The sequence below is a fragment of the Mustela nivalis genome (assembly GCF_964662115.1).
Source record: "Mustela nivalis genome assembly, chromosome: 8".
Taxonomy (NCBI): domain Eukaryota; kingdom Metazoa; phylum Chordata; class Mammalia; order Carnivora; family Mustelidae; genus Mustela; species Mustela nivalis.
In genome coordinates this window covers 99,831,160-99,858,604 of record NC_139027.1, presented here as the reverse complement: position 1 = coordinate 99,858,604, position 27,445 = coordinate 99,831,160, and the positions used below count along the sequence as shown (strand labels likewise).

Here is a 27,445-nt window from a genome sequence, read left to right as displayed (position 1 = left end):
TCATGTGCGTAGTGGCTACTGATTGGACAGAGAAGCTCGATAGTATCAATAGAGCTTGATACCTCATTAGAAAGACTTACTTCTCGTTGTGAAAAACTAGACTAAATCATCAGCACATTCGTGTTCTTGTAGAGCAGGGAACTTAAAGTTCAGGGTTTACTGAAGCGGTTTCCCTGGGCTTCTCAGGCTTTGTGACCACAGTGCCCTTGGCTGGATGGAAGCATGGTTCTAAAGTGGTCTAATGCAAACATAAAGTGGAAAAGCCACACACAAATCCATTCTACTCATCTCATGCTTGTTTTAGGATGAAAAGAATACTTTATATAATGGCTAAATGAAGCAGTACTTCATGTCTCCATCACACTCCCATTTTCCCTGCACTCAGTCCCCTCACCCAAAGAGAAAGAAAACACTTCGAATGTCATTTTCTCCCTTGCTTCAGTGGGGAGATGCAGGTCAGAGAGGTGTGGGTGCTAGAGGCAGACGACAGCAGGTGAGTGCCGATGACCTGTGGGCTTCTTCAGGGGCACACAGAGGAAGGGGAGTAGGCTATGGTCACTAGTGTTTGTTTCTCCCTTATTACTGAAGATGAAGTTTGGTTGTGTGAAATTTACCGTACACCTCCCACTTACCATCTTCCTGCCCTCTGTGGTGTGGAGGTAATGCTGGAGTGGAGGCAGTTCTTGTGCATATGGAGTCTTGCTGGGTGTAGTTAGTTTGGGAGTCCCAGTTGAGCGGCAATGGTTCTAGGGCTGCAGTGGAAGCTGTCTTACTTTAGTGGAATTCAATACTGGTTCTCTTGTTCTTTATTGCTCCAAGTGAGCTTGTGGAGATAGTGGGTTTAGCCTCTAATTCTTTTCCTCAAAGTAGGGGGAAGGGATTTTTACTAGCTTTTCTGATACTACGAACACAACCAGACCCAGTGCTGCACCCAGAGTTGTGCAAAAGAAGGTGAAATGAATGGCTGGTTTTCACTCTCTGTATAGTTGCATTGTATTTGCTATCAGTAATTGGAGTTTTGATATTTTTTCCAGTATAGATGGGGAGCATTTATAACTTTTCAGCCTTAATAGCATCACTCTACCTCAGATATTAATAAGAGAGAAGCATTTCCTGAAGAAAAACTAGAATTATGAATATAATAGGATTATAAACAATTCTGAGATGTTTGCTTCCATCTGTACCCCCCCACCATTTCCCCCCCACTTCATTTTTCTTCCCCCACCTTCTTTGTTCTTCTGTTGGTGGAACTGCATATCTTAAAACTCTTTGCAGATGAAAATGAGTCTGAAGCCCATGCAAGCATTCAGTGGAATAGTTTGGGCTGAATCCTAGACAGACTAGCACATTGAGGGCAGGTATCCAGCAGGATTAAGTCACAATCCTTTTACTTTCTTTATGTAATGGTTAACACCCTATGTTAGGAGCAAATGCCACATAGCAAGACAGCAGAATTGTGGCTTTGCAATAACTGGTTTCCACAGCTCCTGCTTTATTTGTCCTTTGCTGTGTTTGTCAGGACTTCTTTCAGATGGTCCAGTGTGCAAACATACTTCCACGCTACTCCCTCCTTTTCATGCTGAGTGAAGGACTTCCTTCCGCCAACCTCTCATGTTCTTACTGCTTTTTAATCTTTTTTCCACAAGGACCACTTTACTGTTATGGGGTGGAGGAGGGACAAGAACAAACAAAATGAACAAGTAAAACAGATTCTTCTTAAATCCTTGGATTTTAAGTTCTTATTGAGAATTTCAAATACTTAGATGCTTCCATGGATTTTTTTTTTTCTTTTCAAAGAATGATGCCGACCATGAATGCAGCTCCTGGGTCACTGCAATAATTCTGAATGACTGATTTTAACTGGAAAAAAGAAACAAACCTAGTGTTAGTTCACATTCTCTGGAGAATGCTTCATTTTTAAAAGAACTGAGCCAGTAGAGACACCCAGCTCCAATCCCCAAAGCTGTCCTGAATTCCAGGTGGTGAGTAAAATCAGTGCCACTGCTTGTCCTGACCAGAATGTTAGGTCACTTTTTTATAACATCAGAGGTATATTTTAATGTATTATATTTATTATATTTAATGTATATTTTAAAATGTTATATGTATTTTACAAGAGAGGCATGTATATAATTGTTCTGGCTTCACAGCATTAGTCATACTTGTTTTTAGTAATGTCGACCGAGCCCTTGGTTGGGAAGAACTCCCGGTGACAGCAGTGTTGTTGCGGTATAGTGTGATCTGCTCCTTGATAAACCTTGAGGCCCCTGCGCAGGGACCACAGTAGAGGTCCTGATGGCCCATTGCTCCCTTTCCTCAATTGTCTCACATGTTCCCATTGGTGGGGAGTTAGCTCAGAAATCACTTCTCTGTTCTGTGCTCTATAATGGATACTGGGATAATAATCAAACATAGGGCCCAGGCCTTTCATTTCTATAGCCTATGGTGATACTTTGAATCATGTGTCTGCTTTGAATCATGAAATGTTTATGATCTCTGCAAATGGGAGATGGAAATAAATATCAACATCCAGTACTTTCTGGGGATTCTTAGAATGGATTGCTTGTGGTTAAAATTTGATTATAGCACGTTAATAATTTGGATTATACTACAAGTGTCTAAGTTAAAAGGAGCCATTTTCAATGGATGTTTTAACCTCTAAATTTACTATTTAAGAGTATAGTTTTCTTTATGCCTTGAAACTTCTAGGTGAAAAACTTGGGATTGACGTAAGAGGATATACTGAATTACTCAATTCACCTTGGGGGAAGGGAAACTAGAGACATGTTTGTGGAAGTGTGAAGTTACATTCTGGTGTAACTTCTGTTGTGGCCCAGGTGCCCTAAGATTCCAGGAACCATTAAAGGGCAGACAGTAGAAAGGTCATCAGGGCTACACATGTGGAAAATTCACACTAGCATGTAGTATTTATTGTTAGAAGGCAGGAGAGTTGTGAAAAGCTTTTTCTCTCCTTTCAGATTGATTTGTGCACTAGTGTGTTCACATGATTTGGACGAGTTGGTTTCTTTTTTCTATAAATTCAGGAGAGAGTTGTACAAACGTGTGTTATAAATTTTCTCTGGCTTGTTTTGTTTGAATGTGTAGTGTGGTGTCTGTTACAGAGTGACACCTAGAGTTTGATGTGCTTGTGACACAGGCCAGATTGGAAGGAGAGTCTGGCTTGAAGTCTGCATGCAGTGTACCAGCTGTTCTTGCAGATCTTGGGCATTTGCTGAGTGAATGTGGTGGTGTGGCCTGTCCTGAGTAGACTGCAGATCTGTGACATTTTTGCCTTCTTTTTAAAAGATTTTATTTATTTATTTATTTATTTATTTATTTATTTATTTGGGAGAGAAAGGCAGAAAAGTAACATGAGGCAGATGAGGCAGAGGCAGGTAGGGAGGCAGAGGGACAAGCAGGCTTTCAGCTGAGCAGGGAGCCACATGAGGGTTCAATCTCAGGACCCCAGGATCATGATCTGAACTGAAGGCAGAGCCTTAACTGACTGCCCCTCTGCAACATTTTCTAATTGTGTTGAGACAAACATTTAAATCCTCTAAGTTTCTGGGATGGCAGGAACCACGAGGTGGCATCTCACTGAGCATGTGTTAATTCTCTACTCATTACTTAGTTGGAAACTCTCTGGAAGTGATTTGTTTGTTTTGTTTAAAAAAAAATAAAGAGGTGGAAAAAAGACCATTAACTGGGTGTGCTCATATCAAAATTGAAGAGACCTAAGAAATACAGTTTTTAACCAGAACGCAGAAGCATGTATGAAATGAAGAAAAGTATGGCAAGTTTGCTTGTGACTTTCCCATGTAAGATCCTTGTGTGAAAAGAAGACTCCTCTTGAATTTGTTTTAGCAAGTGCTTTGTTCAGAGAAAAACCATATATTGTAGGTAGAATTATTTGCTACTAATTTGGGGATTTGTGAAGGTCTCTGGATTGTCACTCATTAAAAATAAAGACTCTAGCCATTCTGACTGGTGTGAGGTGGTATCTCACTGTGGTTTTGATTTATATTTCCCTAATGCCAAGTGATGTAGAGCACTTTTTCATGTGTCTGTTAGCCATTTGTATGTCTTCTTTGAAGAAGTGTCTGTTCATGTCTTCTACCCATTTTTTGACGTGACATCTGTTTTGTGTATGTTGAGTGTTATAGATCTTGGATATCAGCCCTTTGTCTGTAGTGTCACTTGTGAATATCTTCTCCCATTCCATGGGTTGCCTCTTTGTTTTGTTGACAGTTTCCTTTGCTGTGCAGAAGCTTTTGATCTTGACGAAGTCCCAAAAGTTCATTTTTGCTTTTGTTTCCTTTGCCTTTGGAGACATATCTTGAAAGAAGTTGCTATGACTGGGCACCTGGGTGGCTCAGTGGGTTAAGCCGCTGCCTTTGGCTCAGGTCATGATCTCAGGGTTCTTAGATCGAGTACCGCATCAGGCTCTCTGCTCAGCAGGGAGCCTGCTTCCTCCTCTCTCTCTCTGTCTCTCTTCCTACTTGTGATCTCTCTCTGTCAAATAAATAATTAACAACAAAAAAAAGAAGTTGCTGTGACTGAAGTCAAAGAGGTTATTGCCTATGTTCTCCTCTAGGATTCCGATGGATTCCTGTCTCATGTTGAGGTCTTTTATCCATTTTGAGTTTATCTTTGTGTATGATGTAAGAGAATGGTCGAGTTTCATTTTTCTACACATAGCTGTCCAATTTTCCCAGCAATTTATTGAAGATACTGTCTTTTTACCACTGTGTATTTTTTTCTGCTTTGTTGAAGATTATTTGACTATAAAGTTGAGGGGTCTTCCTTTTGAAATCAGGAACACAACAAGGATGCCCACTCTCGCCACTCTTGTTCAACATAGTATTAGAAGTCTTAGCAACAGCAATCAGACAAGAAAGAGAAATAAAAGGTATTCAAATGGGCAATTAAGATGTCAAACTCTCTCTCTTTGCAGATGACATGATACTTTATATGAAAACCCAAAAGACTTTATATGGAATCCCTCCCCCTCCAAAAAAAAAACTACTAGAACACATACAGCAATTCAATACTGTGGCAGGATACAAAATCGATGTCAGAAGTCAGTTGCTTTCTCGTACACCAGCAATGAAAATACAGAAAGGGAAATTAGAGGATTGATTCCATTTACTATAGCACCAAGAACCATAAGATACCTGGGAATAAACCTAACCAAAGAGGTAAAGGATCTGTACTCAAAGAATTACAAAACACTCATGAAAGAAATTGAAGAAGACACAAAAAGATGGAAGACCATTCCATGCTCATGGGTCAAAAGAATAAACATTGTTAAAATGTCTATACTGCCTAGAGCAATCTATACTTTCTTTTTTTTTTTTAAAAGATTTTATTTATTTATTTGACACAGAGAGAGAGAGAGATCACAAGTAAGCAGAGAGGCAGACAGAGGGGGAGGGGGAAGCAGGCTCACTGAAGAATAGAGAGCCTGATGTGGGGCTCGATCCCAGGACCCCAGGACCACGACCTGAGCCAAAGGCAGAGGCTTAATGCACTGAGCACCCAGGCACCCCTAGAGCAATCTATACTTTCAATACCATTCCAATAAAAATTCCACTGGCATTTTGTCAGGAACCAGAAGAGACCCCAAATTGCTAAGCAAATGTTGAAAAAGAAAAACAACACTGGGGGCATCACGTTGTCTGATTTTAAGCTTTACTACAAAGCTGTGATCACCAAGATAGCATGGTACTGGCACAAAAACAGACACATAGACCCGTGGAACAGAGTAGAGAGACCAGACATGGACATTATTAGTTCTTGATGTAGAATTCAGCGATTCATTAGCTGCATATGAAACCCAGTGTTCATCACATCATGTGCCCTTCTTAATTCCCATCACCCAGTTGCCCCATCTCCTCACCCCTGTCCCTTTCCATAATCCTCAGTTTGTTTCCCAGAGTCCAGTCTTTCATGGTTTGTCTCCTTCTCTGATTTCTTCCCATGCAGTTTTCTCTCCCTTCCCCTATCATCCTCTGTGCTACTAATAATTATTTTTAAATTAGCATAATACTCTTCAAAACTTTTTTTCTTGTAATTGTTCATATCAAGAGTAAAGCAGTACTTGATGAAAACTTTACCTTAATCCTATCTCTTTTGTACTTCCCACATTTCAGCTATTTTAAGTATTTTGTATCCAGATTGTTTTAGTATAATATTTTTAGAATGTTATTTATCTTAGGTTAATAATTTTCAGAATTTACTCTGGTTTTTATAACCATAGTAACTCCTATTCTATAAGTATAGCTTACTGTTACAGTGGTTATGCCTCTGCATCTTTAATTTTGGATTAAGTTATCTCTGTATTTGCCTGAATATGAATTTGCTTCATATGTTGAGGAAGGGAGATAGGTGGCTGGTATAACTCCAACTCTAGAATATCTTTCTTTTACCTTCAAACAAATATATCTGACTATTTCTGAATCATTATCTTTTTTCCCTTAAAATTCTAAATTTTGTTAGCTAACTTTATGACGTACTGGATTCTTACATAAGCACCTGGTCTACTTCAGAATTTCTCTTCTCCATATAGGTGGTATTCCATTGCCCATCCTACTTGGCTTGGCCTACAGTGAGCCATTGGCCACAGTGTCTTCTGGAGCTTAATGTTTCAGAGAAAAAGACTATGGGCCTGATTTTTGTTTCTTCATATTCTGCTTTTATAGGGTTGTGTAGGATTTTTATTTAGATACAGAATTTACAACTTTAAGCATGCTCTATGTAGATATTTTTCTCTGTTCAACCTATCTAGTTCCAAGGAGGTCTTGTGACACACAGGGTTACAGTGGAGGACTCTGTGGTCGACTCTAGATTCATGCTTTCCATGTTTCATCTCCATGTAATATTTTCTGATTTCCACCTGTTACTTATTTGTGCATCACCATTTTATTTTCCTAGACCTTAAAAAAGATTCATTGTCCTACTGAATCTTTTAAGAACATGACTCAGAAATTCTGGGGAGATGAACCATGAGAGACTATGAACTCTGGAAAACAATCTGAGGGTTTTGAAGGGGCGGGGGGTGGGAGGTCGGGGTACCAGGTGGTGGGTATTATAGAGGGCACGGATTGCATGGAGTACTGGGTGTGGTGCAAAAATAATGAATACTGTTATGCTGAAAATAAAAAAATAAATTAAAAAAAATTACCCTATTTCAGCAAATCTCTTTCAGAAGGTGGAATCTCCATGTTTGTCTAGGACGCTTCCCTCCTTTCCTACATATTCTGGATATGTTCTGCTTTCATGGGAGGAGCACTACTCCCCCACCCCACCCCACCCCAACCAAACCCATGACTCCTTGCAATTCTATATGTGCTTTAGGAAGTAATTTCTGTAAGTGTTTTGGTTGTAGATGGGACCCTTTGCCCTTTCTGGATTTTAATTGCTTAATGTAGTTTACAACATTTTAGTATTGGTTGACCCTAAAATATAGGAGGGAGAAATTAGGTGTCCCTCCATTTTTATTACATTCCATATTTCCTTTAGGTGTCTTTGTCTTGTATTTTAGTCTCTCTTTTGAAATATTTTCCTTCATTCATTTTTACCTTAAATGAGAAAAGTATTGCCTCTCAAGTGATGATGTAATCAAGCATTAAGTTTTACTGTAATTTAGAAGCACAATTCCACATTCAGTTATCTTTATCATGTACCTACTTACCAGGTTCTGTTTTTCCACCATGTTAGAGTGTGGGCACCTTTCTTCAGCTGAGGCATTTCCTTGTGTGTCTGCCTATACATGTGAACTAAACTTAGAGGGGTGTGGTGAGAGGTATGGTTGAAGTGGGCCCTTCTGAAGAGGTAATGGTTCAGTTGGGTCTTAAAAACTGAAGAAGATGTAACAACATGGAGCTGTGCTTTCCTTGCTCAGGAACAGCATGACTAGTAATCAGATAGATATGTACTCTTCTGGAAGGTGTTGCCATAAATGAAGAGAAGTACTTACTCCCTTTTTAGCTAAAAACATAGTCATCTTATGTTTAACATGATGCAGGTCATTCTGTTAGCTCATTTCTGTGAAATTTTAGGTTGTGAAACAAGTGTTGACACCCAGAGTTCAATGCAGGTATTTTGTCCAAACTGGAAGATGGAGTCATGGTTAGTAAGAGATGTGTTGTTAGGCCCATGACAGCTGAAGAACAAGGTGCCCTCTCTGTCAGCCTTATTGGAAGCATCCATGTTTCCAGCCTCCTCCTGCTGTGAGTCTGCCTAAAACCAGACTGTCCTTATGGCCAGGTTCTCCTAGCATTCCCTTTAACCCACTGCCCAGTTGTCAGAATGTTTCTGACATTTTATTACTCAAAAGATCAAGTAATTATGACTTATTGTTCTTTTAAACCAAGCTCCCTATTTTTTCCCTAGTCAACACTTCATTTATCTCATACCCTGTGTCATGTGGCTAGTCAGGGAGAGTTGCACCCCGTGCTCCCTACTTCTGGATAGAACAAGTTTCTTTGGCCATTGTTTTGGTAGATTACCTCACATGAGTTAGGATATGATCTTGCCCTCATTCTTCATCATCCTACCTTTCTAAGTGGAATTGAAATCAAGTGTGAATCAACTAGGATATGTTGCAATCATCTGGTAATAATGTGGGGAAAAAAGGTTTCCTACACAAATTAGAGAAAGATCAGCAGTTTTAAAGTACACTGAGGCATCTTGTATAAAGTGCAGCTTATGTTTTGCAGTATTCCTGGTCATGCAGTAGGTTCTGAAGAAAAAAGCACTATGGATAATCAGTTAAAAGAATGACAGATTCCCTGATGTGCCGATCAGTAGTAATACCTAATTTCGATTTCAAGTGTGCTATAATGGATTACCATTTAGATGCAGCTGAGCACTGAGCATTCAAGAGAGCCATGTATTTCTCAGAACAGTAATATTTATTCACACTGTGTAGCTTTCTTGAAAAAAAATTTTATTTTACTCTCCAGTGGAAGTACAAACAAGATGTCAATCACTTATGTGGCATTCCCAGTAGTGTAGCTTAGAGTATCAGCTGCAGTGGAAATGCCATAATGTATTTGCCTCAGCAAGGGTAGGCTTCATGTGGGACTTTCTGAGGGACAGGCTTAACATTTGACACAGATGGTCATGTGGGGCTTTACTTTTCTTGACTTCAGAGAGTTTAATGCATACACAGTGGTCCTTGCAATATTTGGTACAAAAAGAAGCATCAGCATGGGTGATGTAGCCTTTGAGTTGTTGTATAAGAGTCTGTCCATTTGGGAATGTTTTAATAGCTCAGACTTTGGGCATGGTGTGTCATAGCCAAAGCTTACTGAGTTTATTTTTTAGTGTCTTTAAAGTCCATCCATTTTATAAACCTGAAAACTTTTATCCAGAAGTGGTGATGATGATAGGCCTGACCTCAGAACAAGTTGGAGACTACTAGTGGCCACTGACAGCATCCACGTGTCTAGATATATACAGGTTATCTTGCTGTGTTCTTTAGTTTTCTTTATATTAAAAAGACATTTTTCTCTGTTGCATATTAAGAAAATAAACCCAAGTCAAGGAGACAGAGAAGTATTTTGGAATGCTGAGAAACATGATTCAGTGCCACACTAGTTTCCTGATTAAAGTTAAGGTCTGAAGAATGGCATGGCAAACATTCATCTAGTCCATATAAGATCTGTTCTGAATGTGTGGAGTGATTCTCTCAGCATCTTCTGTTCAATGTTTTAAAGCCCAATGGCAGGATGGGATCAAAAGATGATCGCAGAATGCAGCTGGGGTGCCTGGTGCCCTTGGTGGAGAATGCATGAGAAAGTAGGATACTGAGTCACTGGTGTGCCGTTCACTCAGGAAGCGTGAACCCACAAGGCAAGAAAATAACTGGAAGGACTCACCGGGCCTAGGGTTTTAAAAAGTGCCCACACATTTTAATGTATTTTAATGTAAATATTGTTACATAAATGACATGTTAAGAAAGACCAGGTCCACTTTATGTTAACACGAACAGAGGACCATAGCAAATATTAGGATACTTGCAATACTCAAAACAGTTGTCCGAGGAAAAAGCCTGCATAATTCTTCTCCTGAGTATTTATTTGAGCACATGCTGTGTGCCAGTGATTCTCTTGGTGCTGAGGATGCAGAGAAAAGACAGAAGTGTTCTTTTTCTTATGGAGCTGACGCTCTGGTGGAGGGAATACCGCCTTTAAATGAGCAAAGGTGAAGATGACTTTAGCCACAGGCAAGGGCTGGGAAGACGACAGAACATGTGGTAGAGAGAGCATCAGAGCAGTGGTGAGGTGGCCCAGAAAAAGTAGAAAGCAGGCCCAGAAAGGCTCCTGTGAAGAGGTGGTGCCTGCCATGGGAGGGATGGTGAGGCGGCACCATGGGCACAAGGCTGAGGATGGAAAAGCCTCAAGGCAGAGCAAGGAGTCTGTGCCATTTTAAGCCCCCGCATCTAACAGAAATTTACCTCTCATGACTTTTCTCAGGAGATTTTCACAGTTCATGTTCATGGTTCTCAAAGGAGAACAAATGAAGTAAGACAAGGATATGTTACTGACCAGGGGAAAGTTAAGACAAGAAAATGAAAACAAAACAAAACCTCAGGCTGGCCCAGATAGAGGAGGCAGTTGATGAGCTTCCAGGAAATATGCTTATTCAAGAGATCTGGGTATACATGTTTTTCCTTCATCTTTCACAATGTTAGGCTGTTAGCTTGGATAAACCTAGAACGGGGATTTGTTATGGTCAAATAGAGATGTGTTATCAGTACCAAGAAGTATATTTTGATGAATTTTTGGATTTCTACATTTCTTAAAAAGGTGGTTGCAGAGAAAGTACAAAGAATCTTATGACCCGAGAGTAACTTGTCAAAACTTATTGCAGAGTGGGGGAAAAAAAGAAAAAAGTTCATTTTTTTAAAGTTGCTTTTATTTGCCAAATACTCTTGTATATCATACATTCATTCCTTATTGTATCGTCCAATGTGTGGGGTCAAGGGCATGGAATTCCTAATTGCAATCCTAAACTTATTTTAGCTACAAATTTCAAGAAATTCTTGACAGCAATTTCATTTTGTCATTCCTTATCCTCCTGGTCATTCATCTTTCTTCTTGATAATGGTCCTTGTCCAGAGACTAATAATGATGATAATGGAAGAGAAAGTAGAAGGTGAAAAGTAGAAACCTGGGGAATGTGGCCTATGAGAAATTATTCTTTTAATACAAACTTAAGCAATGGCTAAGATTTAATTATGAGAAAATGATCATTCTAGTTTTTTTTTTTTTTTTTTCCTTTGAGGAGGGCTTAATCTTGGAACAGTGATGCTTTTAAGGCACTCGGGGAAGGAAAGTTGTTTGGGGCTAGTAAGACACTGTCGCATGTGCTACAGTGTCACGTGTGCGTTTATGTTATTAGAAATAGCTTTTTTCTTTTCTGAAACACACACACACACACACACACACACACAGAGTACTACTACGAAGTGTGTAGTTTATTTTGTCTGTGTATCTTAACAATTTTTTACATTTGTTTCATAGAAAATAAGGCAATTTCTACCTGCGTAAATTTTCTTTCAATGGTATTACCAGAGTATAGGTAAGAAAATTTAAAGATTTCTAAAATCATAGATTTTTTCCAGTTGACTTTTCAGTGATGTTTTATATAATTAGCACCACCAAGATTAGGTTACAACAAGGAATGGTAACAAGGGCATGCTGGTTAAATGTAAGACAAGTCCCACCTGGGTTTTGGAGGAAAACAGAATATCTATCCTTGTGCCACAAGTACTCCTTAAAAAGGATAGTTTATAGACCAACATCAACAGCTTCATAACTTGTTTGAAAATGCAGAATGTCAGGCCCCAGCCAGACCTACCAAATCAGTCTGCATTTTTAACAAGAGCTCCAGGGATTCCTGTGCACCAAATTGTTTCAGAAATATTTGATCCAGAGTATATTTAAGTAACTTTTCTTTTTTTTTTCCCTTACAAAAATATCTTGGTCTCCAAGACTTTCTCACTGATGCAGAGTTCCTCTGTTTGAAAGTTTTGGGTGTGGCAGCAGGAGGGAACTTGAAATATAGCCACATTAGCACCGCTGTCCTTTCTGTGCAGCTGTTGACATTTAACCATGTTTCCTCTCAATGTAATATTCATGGCACAACTCATGTAATTTGTGCTATTGACTGTGACTCCTGCTTTCTGTTTAAAGAGTGTCTGGTTTGGTCTTTCCACCTTTGAAGACTGACAGTTCCCCCTCTTTTCCTCCTTGCCAGATGATCATATTGAGAAGAATGTAACCTCATAATGGAATCCTAACTCTCTAATTATTCATTCATTCAAATACCTATTGAGGAAGAAACAAAAGTTCTGGCACAGAAACAAAGAATATCTCACCATACTTGTATAAGCTGATTGCCAGGGTGGGGGATAAGTGAGAAAAAAATTTACAGTATTGCCACTATGAAAAATGTACTAGTGGTAGCAATGAAGAAAGTTGAACAGTTCTCTTCAGAGGACTTGACGAAGGCTTCAAGAGAGGTAATCTCTACCCGAGCCTTGATATAGAAGTGTGGAAAGGGTGTCCTAGATGGGAGATTGATCTGTGAAAGACCTGGGACCTGAAAGAACATGGCACGTTCAGTGGATATTTCAAAATTCAGAATCCCAAATTTTATTTAGTCCTACTTATGTGAAAAATACAACGGACCCTTCTATAAACAGAACCGTTTGGTGAAGTATATATAATAAACACATCTACTGAACTGAATGAGTAAATCATTACTTGAAGGTAAATGCCTTAGTCTTTAAATCTTTCAAATAATCCTTTAAATTGTAGCATTATGGATAACATTTCTGTTAATTGATATTTGATGTTGTGTATTTAAGGTAAAAACTTAAAAATCAAACAGTAAGTAAATCTGAAGAGGAATCGTAGAAACTTCTAATGCTCCATGGTGTTTCAGGAATGGATAAAAATGAGAATAAGTGCATTCAGAATTGTGTATTTGTGCTAGATATAATCTGTCCATTCTGCTTATGTCCTGTCTATGAAAACCATCCTCGTTTGCTACAGAGAGTACTGTAAAATGTCTGCAGATTAATAGGCTCCCCTCAGCTTGGATAACCTTAGTGGGACTGGGTGTAGAAATTCATTTGCTATTTGTGCTGTGAGACTTTATGCATGTAGGAGGTAGTGTAGGGGATTACCTTAACTCTGGCTACTGTTACCACATGACTGGTTAAGAGTGCAGGTACAAGCAGCTTTTTACCCAGTTTAATAGTGTCTGACCGAGAGCAGTGACTCTTGGATGAGGACTGCGGAGTGCTAGTCTCCTGAGCCAGCCTAAGAGCAGGTGCTGTTTATCTAGTCTGGTGTGTAGAAGAAGCTAGTTTATCTTGTGCATAGAACAAGCTGGCTGGATAACAGGGTCAGAGTCATGTTTCAGGATGTTGACGTTTGAGCATTTGCATATAAAATCATCCTTGTTTTGATGCTTTTATTCTTAGTACTTGAATCAGACTGGCTCCTTCCAGATGCATGTATCTTTGCCTGATTTTTCAATCTGGGTAGAAGTTGATGGTTAGACAAGTCCACATACCTTTTATGATGATCATCAGGTTAAGTGTCCTTTGGAATCAGAATTTTTCAGATTTTTAGAATGGTAGTGTGGAATTTGATGTTCAGCAAACATTAACCTGATGTGGATGCCTATATAATACACCCCAGGGGACTGGACAACACCCTGTAACCAAGAGGATTCTTATTTCTGTAGCCTAAGAGATGAATATTCAGCGCCGGTGGGATAACTGAAGCCAGAATAGTCTCAGGTTCGTTGGGTGTTGCCACCACAGGAGTTTAGATTCAGTCAGGTCCTGCCCACTAGGAAATTCCACACAAAATGCTTTAGTTATCATAGCGCATTGGATTTTTAAATTGCCAAAAAGAGACTGTGGATTAGCAATTCTATCCATTTTCTTGACCTCACGTTCTTCCATTCTTCCCAGTTTATTTAGATTTGTTAAAATGACATCCATGTGTTGGAGAGGATGTGGAGAAAGGGGAACCCTCTACACTGTTGGTGGGAATGCAAGTTGTTGCAGCCTCTTTGGAGAACAGTGTGGAGATTCCTCAAGAAATTAAAAATAAAACTTCCCTATGACCCTGTCATTGCACTCCTGGGTATTTATCCCAAAGATACAGATGTAGTGAAAAGAAGGGCCATCTGTACCCCAATGTTTATAGCAGCAATGGCCATGGTCACCAAACTGTGGAAAGAACCAAGATGCTCTTCAACGGATGAATGGATAAGGAAGATGTGGTCCATATACACTATGGAGTATTATGCCTCCATCAGAAAGGACGAATACCCAACTTTTGTAGCAACATGGATGGGACTGGAAGAGATTATGCTGACAAGCAGAGAGAGTCAATTATCATATGGTTTCACTTATTTGTGGAGCATAACAAAAAACATGGAGGACATGGGGAGTTAGAGAGAAGGGGGTTGGGGTAAATTGGAAGGGGATGTGAATCATGAGAGACTATGGACTCTGAAAAACAATCTGAGGGGTTTGATGTGGCGGGGGGGTGGGAGGTTGGGGTACCAGGTGGTGGGTATTATAGAGGGCACGGACTGCATGGAGCACTGGTTGTGGTGAAAAAATAATGATACTGCTATGCTGAAAATAAATAAATGAAAAAAAATAGAATTCTCATCTATAAAAAAAAATGGCATCTACATATCATCAGGGTCTTGACCAAGTTTTGCTATAGAAACTAAGAAACTATAAGGAAACAGCAGATTTCAAAGGGAAAGGAATGTGCCTTAAATATTACCATAGCTTCGGTATCTTCTTGACTTCCGTGAAACCTCTTGAGGCTAGGACAGGAAGCTTTTTGCTAGTCAGTTCCAGACATTCTAAGTATCTAATATTCCTTATTTTAGATCTTTTATATTCTAGCTATCTAATAGTTATGATCTGATCTGAAGAACACTACTGTATAAACTTCTTGATTAAATGTCACTGTGGCTGGGGGCGCCTGGGTGGCTCAGTGGATTAAGCCACTGCCTTCGGCTCAGGTCATGGTCTCAGTGTCCTGGGATCGAGCCCCACATCGGGCTCTTTGCTCAGCGGGAGCCTGCTTCTCTCTCTCTCTCTCTTTGCCTGACTCTCCGCCTACTTGTGATCTCTCTCTCTGTCAAATAAATAAATAAAAAATCTTTAAAAAAAAAATGTCACTGTGGCTGATAGTGGCCAGGATGCTCTGGAATACTGGGTTAGAAACTTGAAGCTGGGTTGACACACCACTGATTCGGTATGCTTCTTCCCAACACTACAAATATTGTTCCTAAGTATAGAAATCTAAAATAAAAGCAACTGCTATATCCTGCAAGACTTAAAAGTTGTCAGACCTACTGGATAGCCAGGTTTTATACAGACACAGAAGAAGTTAATTTAAAACATCAAGTGGCAGTGTTTGAAGTCAGTTTCTTATCCTGCTGTCTTGTTTTGTCCAGAGCAAGGAGAGAGGTTCTGTTTCTCTCTAAACTCTTTTTAGAGGGAGAATATAGTCTATAAGTTTCTCTGTGCTTAAGGGTTTTAAGCCTGGCTGCTTGCTATATATAAGCCTCTGAATGTGGAAGCCTGTTGGGAGTTGTAGTGTTGTAACGTGAAATGAACACCCTTCATGATTCCAGGCATCTAGACATACAGCTTCAAGTGAGGTTTAGAGAATAAGACGAGGGAAGCGGCCAACAGAACACTCACCAGCCATGATGTCTGCAAACGTGCTACTCAGCTGTTCATAAATTCCCGTGACTAATTATGAATGGGGAGATTTTCTGAAAGTCAATTTTAGGCCAGCACATCATGGGGGACAAGAATGGGCACTTGAAGTCTTACCTCTGTAATAATGAGAGCTGCCAGCATGTGAAGAGATGATAGGAGCAGCACATCAGTCAGCCAAGGCTGTCTGGTGCAGGGGCAGGCTGTGGCCCCCTTCCATGTGCCCACGCCTCATCAGTGTAGATTCAAGTTCTCTGTGTTTGTTTGAAGAGGGTTTACTGCTCGTGAGCCTCTAGGAAGCAGAGGTCCTGTCCCATTCAGGGAACAGTGCTGTGCCTGTAGTGCAATAAATGTTTGCTGGGGGTGAAAGGATTTATTTTGTACCGGAGATGTTTAATATCAAAAATCTTCTAAATAAATAGCCCTTGGTTTTAAACGGTTGGGCTCAAATGGAAAATACACACAGTACCTCATATGGGGTGTTTATAGGAGTCATTTTTAATCTAGTTTGCTCCACCAGGTTCTTAATTATAATATAAAAGCCAGTGGATAATTAAGCTGCAGATTTGTTTATGACTTTTTTTTTTAAATATAATTTTTTATTTTTTATAAACATATATTTTTATCCCCAGGGGTACAGGTCTGTGAATCACCAGGTTTGGCTGCCCATTGGCCTGACAGTGCTTGGGATGTGAACACAGATTCTGAGTAGGCTCTTATCAAAGTTTCTACAGCTCACTGGGCTCTAACTACTCTTGGAACCCTGAGCCCGACAGCCCTTCTTGGGTTACCCATAGTGAGGACACAGCACAAGCCCGTGTTCCTGAGGGAGCAGGGTCTCCTGTGCACTTTAAAGTAAGGGTCCCTCAGAGATGCATCACATCCAGGCCGAACTATAGGGTCCCTGCCTGCCTTGGTGTCCACCAGGTGGTAGCTGGGCCTAATGCCCCTTTGATCCACTAGGTGTCTTCCCAGGGTCATCTCTGGGGTGCTTTCAAAATCATTGCCTTGCATTTCTTACCCTCCTTCCCACTTTGTCCCTGACCTCTGGAAATCCTCTTACTGGGCTAAGTAACAACCCTAGAGCCTCAGCCTCTTGGACCCACCTCCTTGGTTCTTTGAAACCTGGCTTTTCTCACAGGCTTCTTTGTTTCCCCCAGGTTTGTGGGAGTGAGATCATGGTCTGTCTTTTCTCCAAGGCCCATTCCAGACCTCATCTACCACCCTCTCTGTGGAAACCTCTCCCCTGACTAACTCTTGTCTGTCCTCATTACTGCCATGCCTTCTGATCTGCTTACTTGTCTTATTTATTTTATTTTATTTTATTTTATTTTATTTTATTTTATTTTATTTTTTTAATGGCTTAGTTGTTTCTGAGTCCTTTCCATTCTTGCCAAGTTACCCATCAGCAACTTGACCCCTCATCCTCCATGGTTTCCTGACTTCATCTTTTGCACCCTTGTCACCATACAGACCTTTATCTGAACACAACCTCTGTCCTCCTGATCTTTCACTTAGTCACTTCCAGACCACCTGCTCTGTGTTTTCCTTTTTAAAAAAGGAAGCTTTTTTTGGGGAGTATAACTGGCATACAATAATTGTTATATGTAGATTATGTTCACTGTGAGAAGTTTTGACATAGGTGTCTACCTGTGAAATCATTATGACAATCAAGGTAATGAACATAACCATCATTCCCAATGGTTTTCTTATGCCCTTTTCCCACCCCCTGCCTAGTCCCTAGGTCACCACCGATCTGCTTTTTGTCATTTAGATTAGTTTGATTTTCTGGAATCTTACAGAAATAGAAGAGTATACACTGCATGATTCTTTGTTTGGCTTCTTCCACGCTATTTAATTATTTTGAGATTCTTCTGTGTTGGCACACCTATTAATAGTTCATTTCTGAGTAGTATAGCATTCCATTGTATAGGTACACCATAGTTTTGTCTATCCAGTCAGTTGTTGATGGGCATTTGGGTTGCTTCTAGTGTTTGGCTATAAACAAAGCTACTGTAAACATTTGTGTACAAGTCTTCATATGTGAAGGTGCTTTCCTGTCTCTTGAGAATGGGATGGCTGAATCGTGTAAAGTTCTATGTTTAATGGCCAGACTGCTTCCCGTAATGGTTGACATTCTCACCAGCAGTATGACAGTTGTAGTTACTTTACATTCTCACTAACACTTAGTATGATCAGTCCTTTCATTTCAGTAGTAGTGGTATCTTACTGTGGTTTTAATTTGCATTTCACTCACGACTAATGATCTTGAACATCTTTCATGTGCTATTTGCCATCCGTACGTCTTTGGCAGTCTGTATGTTTGAATTGATTGACCATATTTTTAATTCGGTTGTTTGTTTCCTTAATATTGAATTTTCAAAGTTCTTTGTATATTCCAGATTTAAATGCTTTATCATTCATGTGACTTGGAAATATTCTCTCCCCATCTCTGACTTGTCTTTTTCCCTTCTGTTCTTCAAAAAGAAAAAATTTTTAGTTTTTATAGAGTCCAGTGTATAATTTTTTTTATTATGGATTGTGCTTTTGGTGTCCTGTCTAAAGAATCTTTGCTTAAGCCAAAATCACAAAGATTTTCTGTCTTCCTTCTAAAAATTCTATAGTACATATGCTTCACATTTAGGTCATTGATTCCTTCTGAGATTAATTTAAAAGACTCTTAATCTCACAAAACAAACTGAGGGTTGCTGGGGGGAGGGGGTTTGGGAGAAGGGGGTGGGATTATGGACATTGGGGAGGGTATGTGCTTTGGTGAGTGCTGTGAAGTGTGTAAACCTGGTGATTCACAGACCTGTACCCCTGGGGATAAAAATATATGTTTATAAAAAATAAAAAGTTAAAAAAAAAATAAAATAAAATTGCTTCAGTGTACTGTTGCTCCTGAGTGCTTAACATAGATACTGCATCGTGCCAGAAAGTTCTGTGCTCCTGATTGACTGGCAACTTTCAGCACACCTTGCAAGCCATGCACCCCAAAGTCTGTTTCTCTGTGTTCTTGTACCTTTCCTGGTAGTATACTACCTTTGCTTACTAATTGGTTTGAGACATGATACAGAGAGAGTTCCTTAAAATGGAAAACCAGGTAAGAATCCATTTTATAGTGTTAAAGTTAGATTAGAACTGTATTTGTGAACTAGTGGCCTTAAAAATATATCTAAAAGATTGTTACTTTGTCAAGAGAAATTGTCAAGCACTGCAGTTCTCACAATTGAAAATGAGATAAGCAAAGAAGATTTTGAAAATGCTGAATTTGTTCCGTTAAAGCAGAAAAATAAAATAAAAATAAAATGCATTCTGTGTTTTAAGCAAAAATATTTAAGCTAATAGTGAGTTTTAAAACTTTTTGATTGTTTGATATTGAGATGCTCTTTTTTCAAAGCTTAAATGTTATTGAAAAAATTAACCTTTAAAAATCCATAAAAACATATCTATAGTGGTACACATTTTTCCTTTTACCTTAGGCTCCAATAAGGCTCAGCTGAACACTGGTAATTATTTAAAACTTTAATAATGTTCACCATGGATTTATTTAGCATTAATTTTGCCTTTGAGAAGCCTATCATATTAAAATATTACTTATTTTAATTACTGAGATTTTGGTGCCCTCTTAAATCTTATGCAGACTGCTCACTCTACTTGTCCTAGACCCAGCTCTCCTGCCCCTGTCCTCTAGGGGCTGTTCAAGAAAGTGCTGCCCCATCAGTCCCTGGGCTCTGACTGGTCCAGGAGGAACAAGCCTGGCAATGAGCAACTGACATCCACAGTCCAGGCCACATTTGCCCACTTTAATGATATGGCCAACTGTGTCATACCACCTGCTTTGGCAAACCAAGCATGACACCTGGGACAAGGCTGTGGTGGTGGAGCACTGAATCAAGGTAGCCAAGTTTTGCTATGAGAGGCCCAGCTGAGTTGCTCTCTTGAGCCTCCAGAATAGCTCTTCTGTCTTTATCATTTCTTAGGGCTGAAATCCCTGGTCTAAGATCTAGGGACCATGCAGTCCCTAGGCTCTTTCTCCTGGGGGCAGGCTGACCTTAACTTGCATGGTGCAATGGGAAAATCCTCCCTCTCCCCAGCAGTATTACTCTTTAGGGCTTACCTGTCCCCTTCTGCAGGTTCCTGGATACCTGCTTCATCTAAGAGGGGAGCTGTAAACTGAGGGGAGACTGAAGCTCTAGAGCAGATGGGGCTCCTGCTCTCCCCCTGGCAGCTCCTTCTCTTCCTTCCCTCAGGTCTGTCAGATCCTGGGGAACTACTCCTCCCTGCATGCCATCCTCGCAGCTCTGCAGAGTGTCTCCATTCACCACCTGAACAGGACATGGGAGAAAGTTTAAAGGTGAGGAGGCTTCTCTCCATGGAGAGACCAGGATAGGTGAGGGATCTCCCATAAGCCTGCCCTTTACCCCCTCAGTCAGCTTGGACCTCCTGGGAGGCCGCCAACCCTAACCAAAGGACCTAGGCGTGGGGCCAGTTCTCTCAGCCTCCTGGGGAATAGGCCAGGAGGCTCCTGCTTTACTAATCAATTTTCCTCATGTCCCACCCTGTGCTGAGCTGAATTCAACATTCTCACGTGTTCACTTGACAGCCACTGAACTCTCTGCCCATGGGAAACCAAAATCCCCCAAACAGAGTTGCTCAATTAATCCAGGAAGGGATGCCCAGGATGACCCCCAGGAGAACTCCCTCCTCTGTCCTACAGAGATCTTAGTGCTCAGAGGAGCCCAGAGAAAACCCTCATTCATGCATTTTGACATGTAGGGCTTCCCAAGGAAAAGGGCCTTGCACTCTCCCCTGTCCCATTATTCCTACACTGATCCTACCTTCTTTCCCTCTATTCAGGAAGAGCTTTCAAATTGTTAAAAATCTGTGGCTCGGTTGGTTGGGCAACTATCTTCGGCTCCGGTCAGGATCCTGGAGTCCCAGGATCAAGTCTCGAGGTGAGCTCCTGGCTCCATGGAGAGTCTGCTTCTTTCTCTGACCTTCTCACCTCTCATGCTTTCTTTCACTGTCTCTCTCTCAAATAAATAAATAAAATCTTAAAAAAAAAATAAAAGCTGTGTGCTCAAGACAACCCACACTGCAAGAAACTACTCATCAAGGTAGCATGTCTGCCTTATGTCTACCATCAAGGTAGCATGTCCACCTTATGTCTACCACTAAATGTGGTAGCTGATATTGTTGTTCTGGAAGGGCTCAAGGCATGCTTCAGGATAATGGAGCATCAATATCAGTGGGCTTAGGACAGATGTCTAGGGTCTGGAGGGTCTGACGTCAAAGACAGTGGGAGCAAGTGGATGGAGGGTATTCTGGCCTCAAGGAACTTGTCCTTGGCCCTACAGGAGTGGCCCTGGTGAGGAACCTGCAGAGAACCCTGAGGAGGCTGCCAAAGAGTTGAGTGTGCTTAAGGTACAGGGCCTCCAAGGTCAGAGGAGAGGGGCTCTGCCCTGAGAGCTGGAAGCCTCCAAATCAGGAAAGGTGAGAACTGCAACTCCAGCTCCACCTCCTGTTGCCACATTTCCTAAATTTCTTATTTCCCAATGACCAGGAGGAGGGTCTAGAAAGCTGCATACAGAATGCATTTGTGGCCGTGGAGGGGCCCAGGGCTCCATACCCTGATTTTCACCAAGGAGGTCCTGGGGGCGATCAGTAGGAGTCTGATGTTCTGGTCTGGCAAGGAGAAAGGAAACTGAAGGCAAACTACTAAGGGTCCTTGCTGCTCCCCATGTGGGAAGCACGGGGGCCAGGAGGCTGAAGCCTTTTCAGGGGAAGGTCCTTGTGGCACCAGAGTGCAGGGACTCATCCAACCCTGCCCCTCATGACACTGGGTGTCATACCCTATCCTGGCACTTTCCTCACTGACCTGGTGACATTGGATACTGCAGTGGAGGACTATCGGAGGTAGGGGAGCCTGAGAATTGTGGAGCAATTGAGGTTTGGGAGCAGAGAGCCCCCATACTGATCCCTGAGCTCTCTGTACTTGGCAAACCTCCTCTCGTTACAGCCTCACAGCTACCCCTGTGAGCTGGGATCTCTTACTCATCTCAGTGTTGAGGGAAGTGAGGCTGCACCTAGACTGGTGTCCAAGACTGGTGAAGCAGCAGAGCTTCCTGAAGGCAAAGCTGCATGAGGTCTGTCTGAATGGTCTGCAGGCTCTCCCCCAGAGCTTGCCTGTGGGAGGAGAATGAAGGAAGGATGCTGCACATCAGCAACACTTGAGTAGCCCAGCAGCCCCTGCCTGCCTGAGGCTTCAGCTGCCCCCTTCTGTCATCACAAGGGTTGTGTTGCAGTGTCCCTACCTGGAGCTGGTTCATCTTCCCCCACATCCTCCTTTCTCTGGAACCCAGGGCCTTGCCTAGACCCCAGCCCCATTGTCTGCATCTGAGCGGGCCCCTCCTGTGTCCTGGCCTAAGTGCAGCCTAAGAAGGGGTGGCTGTAAGGTGCTAGTACTAACCAGGGGACTCCTTCTGAGGGGCATTGCTTGTCCACTTTCCAAGGGAATGAGATCAACTGCCAAAAAAAGAATAAGGTGAGCATATGTGGCACTTCCTGTAGGGAAGGGGAGGCAGTGGAATCAGAGATGTCTCTGGGAAGAACGTTCCTTGGCTCTACCTCCTCCCTCTCACATTTACTGGGATTGGTTGTCAAGCAAGAAGTACAAGACCCATCTAGTTAATCAGTAGGGATGGAGAAAAGGCATCATGGAGAGTTTCCCAGAGGAGGGCCTATTTCTACTTGCCTCTGAGAAGAGGTTGGGACTGGATGAATTGCAGGCAGGAGGGTGGCCATGTGTGTCAAGACACAGGAAGGGCCCTCTGTCCTGCTGCTCAGCCCTCACCAGGCCCTGCAGCTTCCCCACCCATGCTTTGTCTGCATCCTGTGTTTCTATCTTGGCCCACGAATACCGAGACCTCAGGGACATCATGCTGCTCCAGATGGCTGCTGAGAAGTATACCCTAGAGCCCCAGGATCCATTCAGGGCCTAGTTCCAACTGTGGAATGGCTCAGCGAGGATGACAGGAGAGGAGGAGCTGGGTGAGGGTCAGGGTGGACTCTTCCTGCCTCCAGGAATCCTTCTTCTATGGCTCCCTGGGCAGCCCCCGGCCTTGTTGCTGGGGTGCCAGACTCCAGATGTGGGTAAACCCAGGAAGGGACTCCTGATGTGAAGTTGCTGGTCAGCTCACAGGTGTCCCTTTGTCCTTAGCTACATCCTGTCCTGCCAGCTGGAGCCCCGGTCCTAGCTGCCAGCAGAACTCCAGCACCAGGAGAACTGGCCTCAGCCACCATCATGACTAAACCTGTGTCACTAGTGGCTGTGCAAGGATTCTTCCTCAGCAGGTGGGGTACTTGTGGTGTGTGCACCCCATCTACTTAACACCTCTTCCTCTCACCTATTTCCTTATTTGGGGGGATAGTAGTTAATGGCATTGCATAGTTTTTCATAGGTTAAAATAGTATTATATTAAATTCCTTTTTTTAAAAACTTTTCTAGCTCAGGAGTGTGGTTTGATTCTTTTACTTCCTGCAGTAATGGAAAAGATGCACAGACTGTCCTATTCATCCCTGAGCTAAGAGATCTTAGAGTCATCACCTATTCTATGTGGGAGGAAGCCAGCCTTCCTCACTAGCTACCAGTGGCACCCCCAAGTCCCATTTCCCAGAGGACAGGTTCATTTCACTGTACGCAATTTGGGCAAACAGCAGAGACAGCCCTCAGGACTCCTGAGATGGAGAGGTGGCAGGTACTTTCCCAGGAACAGCAGCAACAAGCACTGAACTGGTGAGGCTTTAACAGTTCCTTACACTCTCCAGAACTATGTCCTGCCCAGGAGAGGGGCTGCCTTTCTTCGCTCTAAAGCAAAGAGGACTATGCCTTGCTTCATTTGTGACATGGGGTTTTTGTTTGTGTGTTGGGGTTTTTGCTTATTTGGACCCAGTATTTAGAACTGACCATTTTCTAGTTCAGTCTCTGGAACTGCATCAAGACTAAGTGGGGAAAAACATGTAAAGAGATCCAATCCTGCCTGTGGAAGGGACAAAGCCAGAAGAAGACAGTGTGTAGGGGTGCCTGGGTGGCTCAGTGGGTTAAAGCCTCTGCCTTCGGCTCAGGTCATGATCTCAGGGTTCTGGGATCGAGCTCTGCATCGGGCTCTCTTGCTCAGCAGGGAGCCTGCTTCCTCCTCCCTCTCTCTCTGCCTGACTCTCTGCCTACTTGTAATCTCTGTCAAATAAATAAATAAAATCTTAAAAAAAAAAAAAGAAGAAGAAGAAGACAGTGTGTAAATGGATGAAGGGCAGTCCGGACTTTCCATCCTCAGTCTCCCTCTAGACTCTCTAGGTACACCCTTTACCAAGACTGGAATCCTCCTGGTATCTTTGTCCATGATCTCTGGATTCCTTTCCTTGCTTGTTTTGAGTGTGGGGGATAAAATGGGGAGGTGTCACTTGAAGACCACAGCTGGGCCTGGTTCCATTCACATCTTTGCTGACCTAGGAGCTAGGATTTCCAGCACTCCTCCATTTCCTTAAGCAGTCCATTGGCAGAAATGCCCTCCAGGTGCCCATCCTCTTAGTAAGATCCATGGTAGCCACTGTTCCCTGGCTGGGGCATGAGGGAGAAGGGACTGGTTCTCTTTGGCCAGGATAATGGTCCATATCCTTGCTCAGAGAATCCCCACACTCCCCTTGCTGGCCATGAGGACTGTTGTTAGGTCCATGTTATTCTGATGTCTGTGGTCTCACTCACCAGTTTATACACTCAGTCTCAATTGACACAGTTGCACTGACTTATCTGAAATGGAGAACTCCCGTGACCCCATAGACCTAGGCACTGATTGAAAGGGAGCAGATGAGAACTATCAGGCAAATGGATGCCAAAACAATGCAAGGAATACTTCTAGCAGACAAATCAGACTGTAAATATATATATATATATATATATATATATAGTAAGACTCAAGGAAGGACATTACATCATAATAATGGAGACCACGCAATAAGATAGAACCATTTTAAGTATTTAGACACCCAACATAGGAGCACCCGAATGCATATAACAGTTAATAACACATTTAAAGGAACTCTTTGACAGTGATACCATATGGTGGGGAATCTAACACCCCACTTCTATTCATGAAGACATGGTCGAAACTGAAAATCAACAAGGAATCAATGGCTTTGAGTGATACACTGGCTTGAACAGATAGAGACAGAACATTCCACCCTAAAGCAGCAGAATATTCCCTCTTTGCAAGGGCACATGGAACATCCTCCAGAACAGATCACAGGTTAGAACACAAAACAAGTCCCAACAAATTCAAAAAGATGGACATCGTACCATGCATCTTTTTCTGACCACAATGCTATGGAACTAGAAATCAATCCCAAGAAAAAACCTGGAAAGATCATGAATCCATGGAGGTTAAAGAACATGCTACCGAATAAGGACTGGGTCAACCAAGAAGTCAAAGAGGAAGTCTAAAATTACATGGAAGCATAATGACAAGCCAAGGATGCCACAACTTAGAGATATAGCCACAGTGAATCTAAGAGGGCAGGTTCCAGCAATACAAGAAAAATCCCCAATAACATAAGCTGACACAAAAGGATCTAGCAAGAGAACAACATAGAGCTCCAGAGCAATCTCTCAGCCTTGGCGAGTTGAAGTTTCTGCTGTTGGGCCCATGCTTAGGTTCCATGGCTGCTCTAAGTCCCAGCCTGGAGGGTGTCCCTTTCTTCCATGACAGTTCCCACTGGGGCCACTGGGAAATCAACCCTTCAGGGGATTCTAGAATGACAGCAATGGCCAAAAAGGCCCAGGAAATAACTGCCGCTTCCCCATTGATGTATCAAGGTGGCCAATTAGCTTTCCTCTTTGTGGAACATTTCACAGTGGTTTTTTTGGGCAGATCCTCTCAGGCTCTGATCCCCTGCATATCTTGGAAAAATGCAGATTCTGACTAAGTAAGCCTGGAATGGACCTGAGAGTCTGCACTTCCAACATGCTCCCAGCTGATGTTGAGGCCCCTTGTCCAAAAACCCCACAAGATGTCAGCAGACCAGTGGACAAAAGTTCATCTCTTTTGCCACTCAAAAGAGATTTATCAGCAACAATTTGGCAGCAACAAAGAGATGTTTTGATTGTCAGGAAGTGAAACAGCCAGGGCAGGGCTTTGTTCACACCTGGAGGCCTCTCCTCGTGTTCCCTTCTGGATTACATGGGAGTAGTGGGGAAGGAAACTCAGTTTGTTGAGTTTAAGCTAAATTGGGAGCTTGTGTTCCTTTCTGCTATTAGCCTGGTCACTTGCTAGGCTGCTTTCTCTGTGGCCTCTATGTAAGGCGGTTCTAAACACCAGTGCTTGCTTTCCCAGTCTGGGGGATACTTGAGAGAAAGGGAGGGAACACAAGACAGTAACAGGAAAATGACAATGTTTGGTCATGAATGCTTAAAGGGGTTAAAGAGTATCTCTTGGACTGTATTCTCATGGTCAGAAATCCATTAGCAGCCACTCGGTTTATAGACTGGTAGGTATATAGCAGGGGTGGGGATCCCTGGGAGCCACTGTGGACTGAACCTGGTGGTCTATGCACCACAACTCACCCTGACCAAGAAACTGAGGTAAGACTTAAAGCTAGTGTGTGTTACGTTAACATATGATTTGATTCAGGTGTGGCATTGAAGAAACAGAGACAAAGAACAAAGGGAAAAAAGAAAAAAAAAAAAGCCTCAAATATAGAGAACAAACTGGAGGGATCCAGGTGGGGGGATGTTTGAAATAGGGGATAAGGGTTAAGAGTACACTTACTCTCACAAAACAAACTGAGGGTTGCTGGGAGGGGGGTTGGGAGAAGTGGGGGATTATGGACATTGGGGAGGGTATGTGCTTTGGTGAGTGCTGTGAAGTGTGTAAACCTGGTGATTCACAGACCTGTACCCCTGGGGATAAAAATATATGTTTATAAAAAATAAAAAATTAAAAAAAAAAAGAGTACACTTACTGTGTTGAGCACTGTGTCACATACAGAACTCCTGAATCACTACTGTTCACCTGCAATGAAGATAACATCATATGTCAATTAGAATGTAATTTCAAAATAAAAAAATGATAGCGTATTATGAGATCAAGGATTAGAATATGCTCTCGGAATTTTATAATCAGGTCTTATCAGGCAGCCTGAATGTAAATCTATATTAAAGATTAATGAAAATATCCAAAGACAAAAGTGAAGTTTGTGGATATGAAAAGGCCAGCCCTCACCTCTGTGTTCATAGAAAAGATAACTTCCTATGATATTTGCCATTATAAAGCATTTCACTCAAGTCCTACTGGAGCTCTAATCCTCTGCTTTTTCCATTCTATTTGGTTATGTGTCTTCATGAAGTAGTTGAAGTAAATATTTTTACCCCTTGTTTCATAGATTAAACCACATTTAGCTTTCTGTAGCCACTGAAGTGTGGAGCTAGAAACCCGTCTGGAAAAATAGTTAGCATTTGTATCTCTCATCATTTTACAGATAAAGAAACTGAGGCCAAGCAAGGGCACCTATGGAACAATAACCATGCTGAGGTTCTCCTGACACCTGCTTCAGGATCCTAACTCACTGAACAAGAGTGAAGAATCCCGTCCCTTCAGGGCAAATGGACAC

At 41.9% G+C, this 27,445-nt stretch overlaps 1 long non-coding RNA gene across 2 annotated transcripts; it reads left to right on the top strand.

Annotated features, from left to right (window-relative positions):
• The first annotated feature begins 419 nt into the window (after positions 1–419).
• LOC309870740 lies at positions 420–27,421 on the top strand. Of its 2 annotated transcripts, XR_014314788.1 has the most exons (4): positions 420–493; positions 1,798–1,982; positions 20,044–20,138; positions 27,314–27,421. It is a non-coding gene; the product is annotated as an uncharacterized lncRNA (long non-coding RNA). The 2 variants fall into 2 exon arrangements; XR_014314787.1 differs by lacking the exon at positions 1,798–1,982.
• The last annotated feature ends 24 nt before the right edge of the window (positions 27,422–27,445 follow it).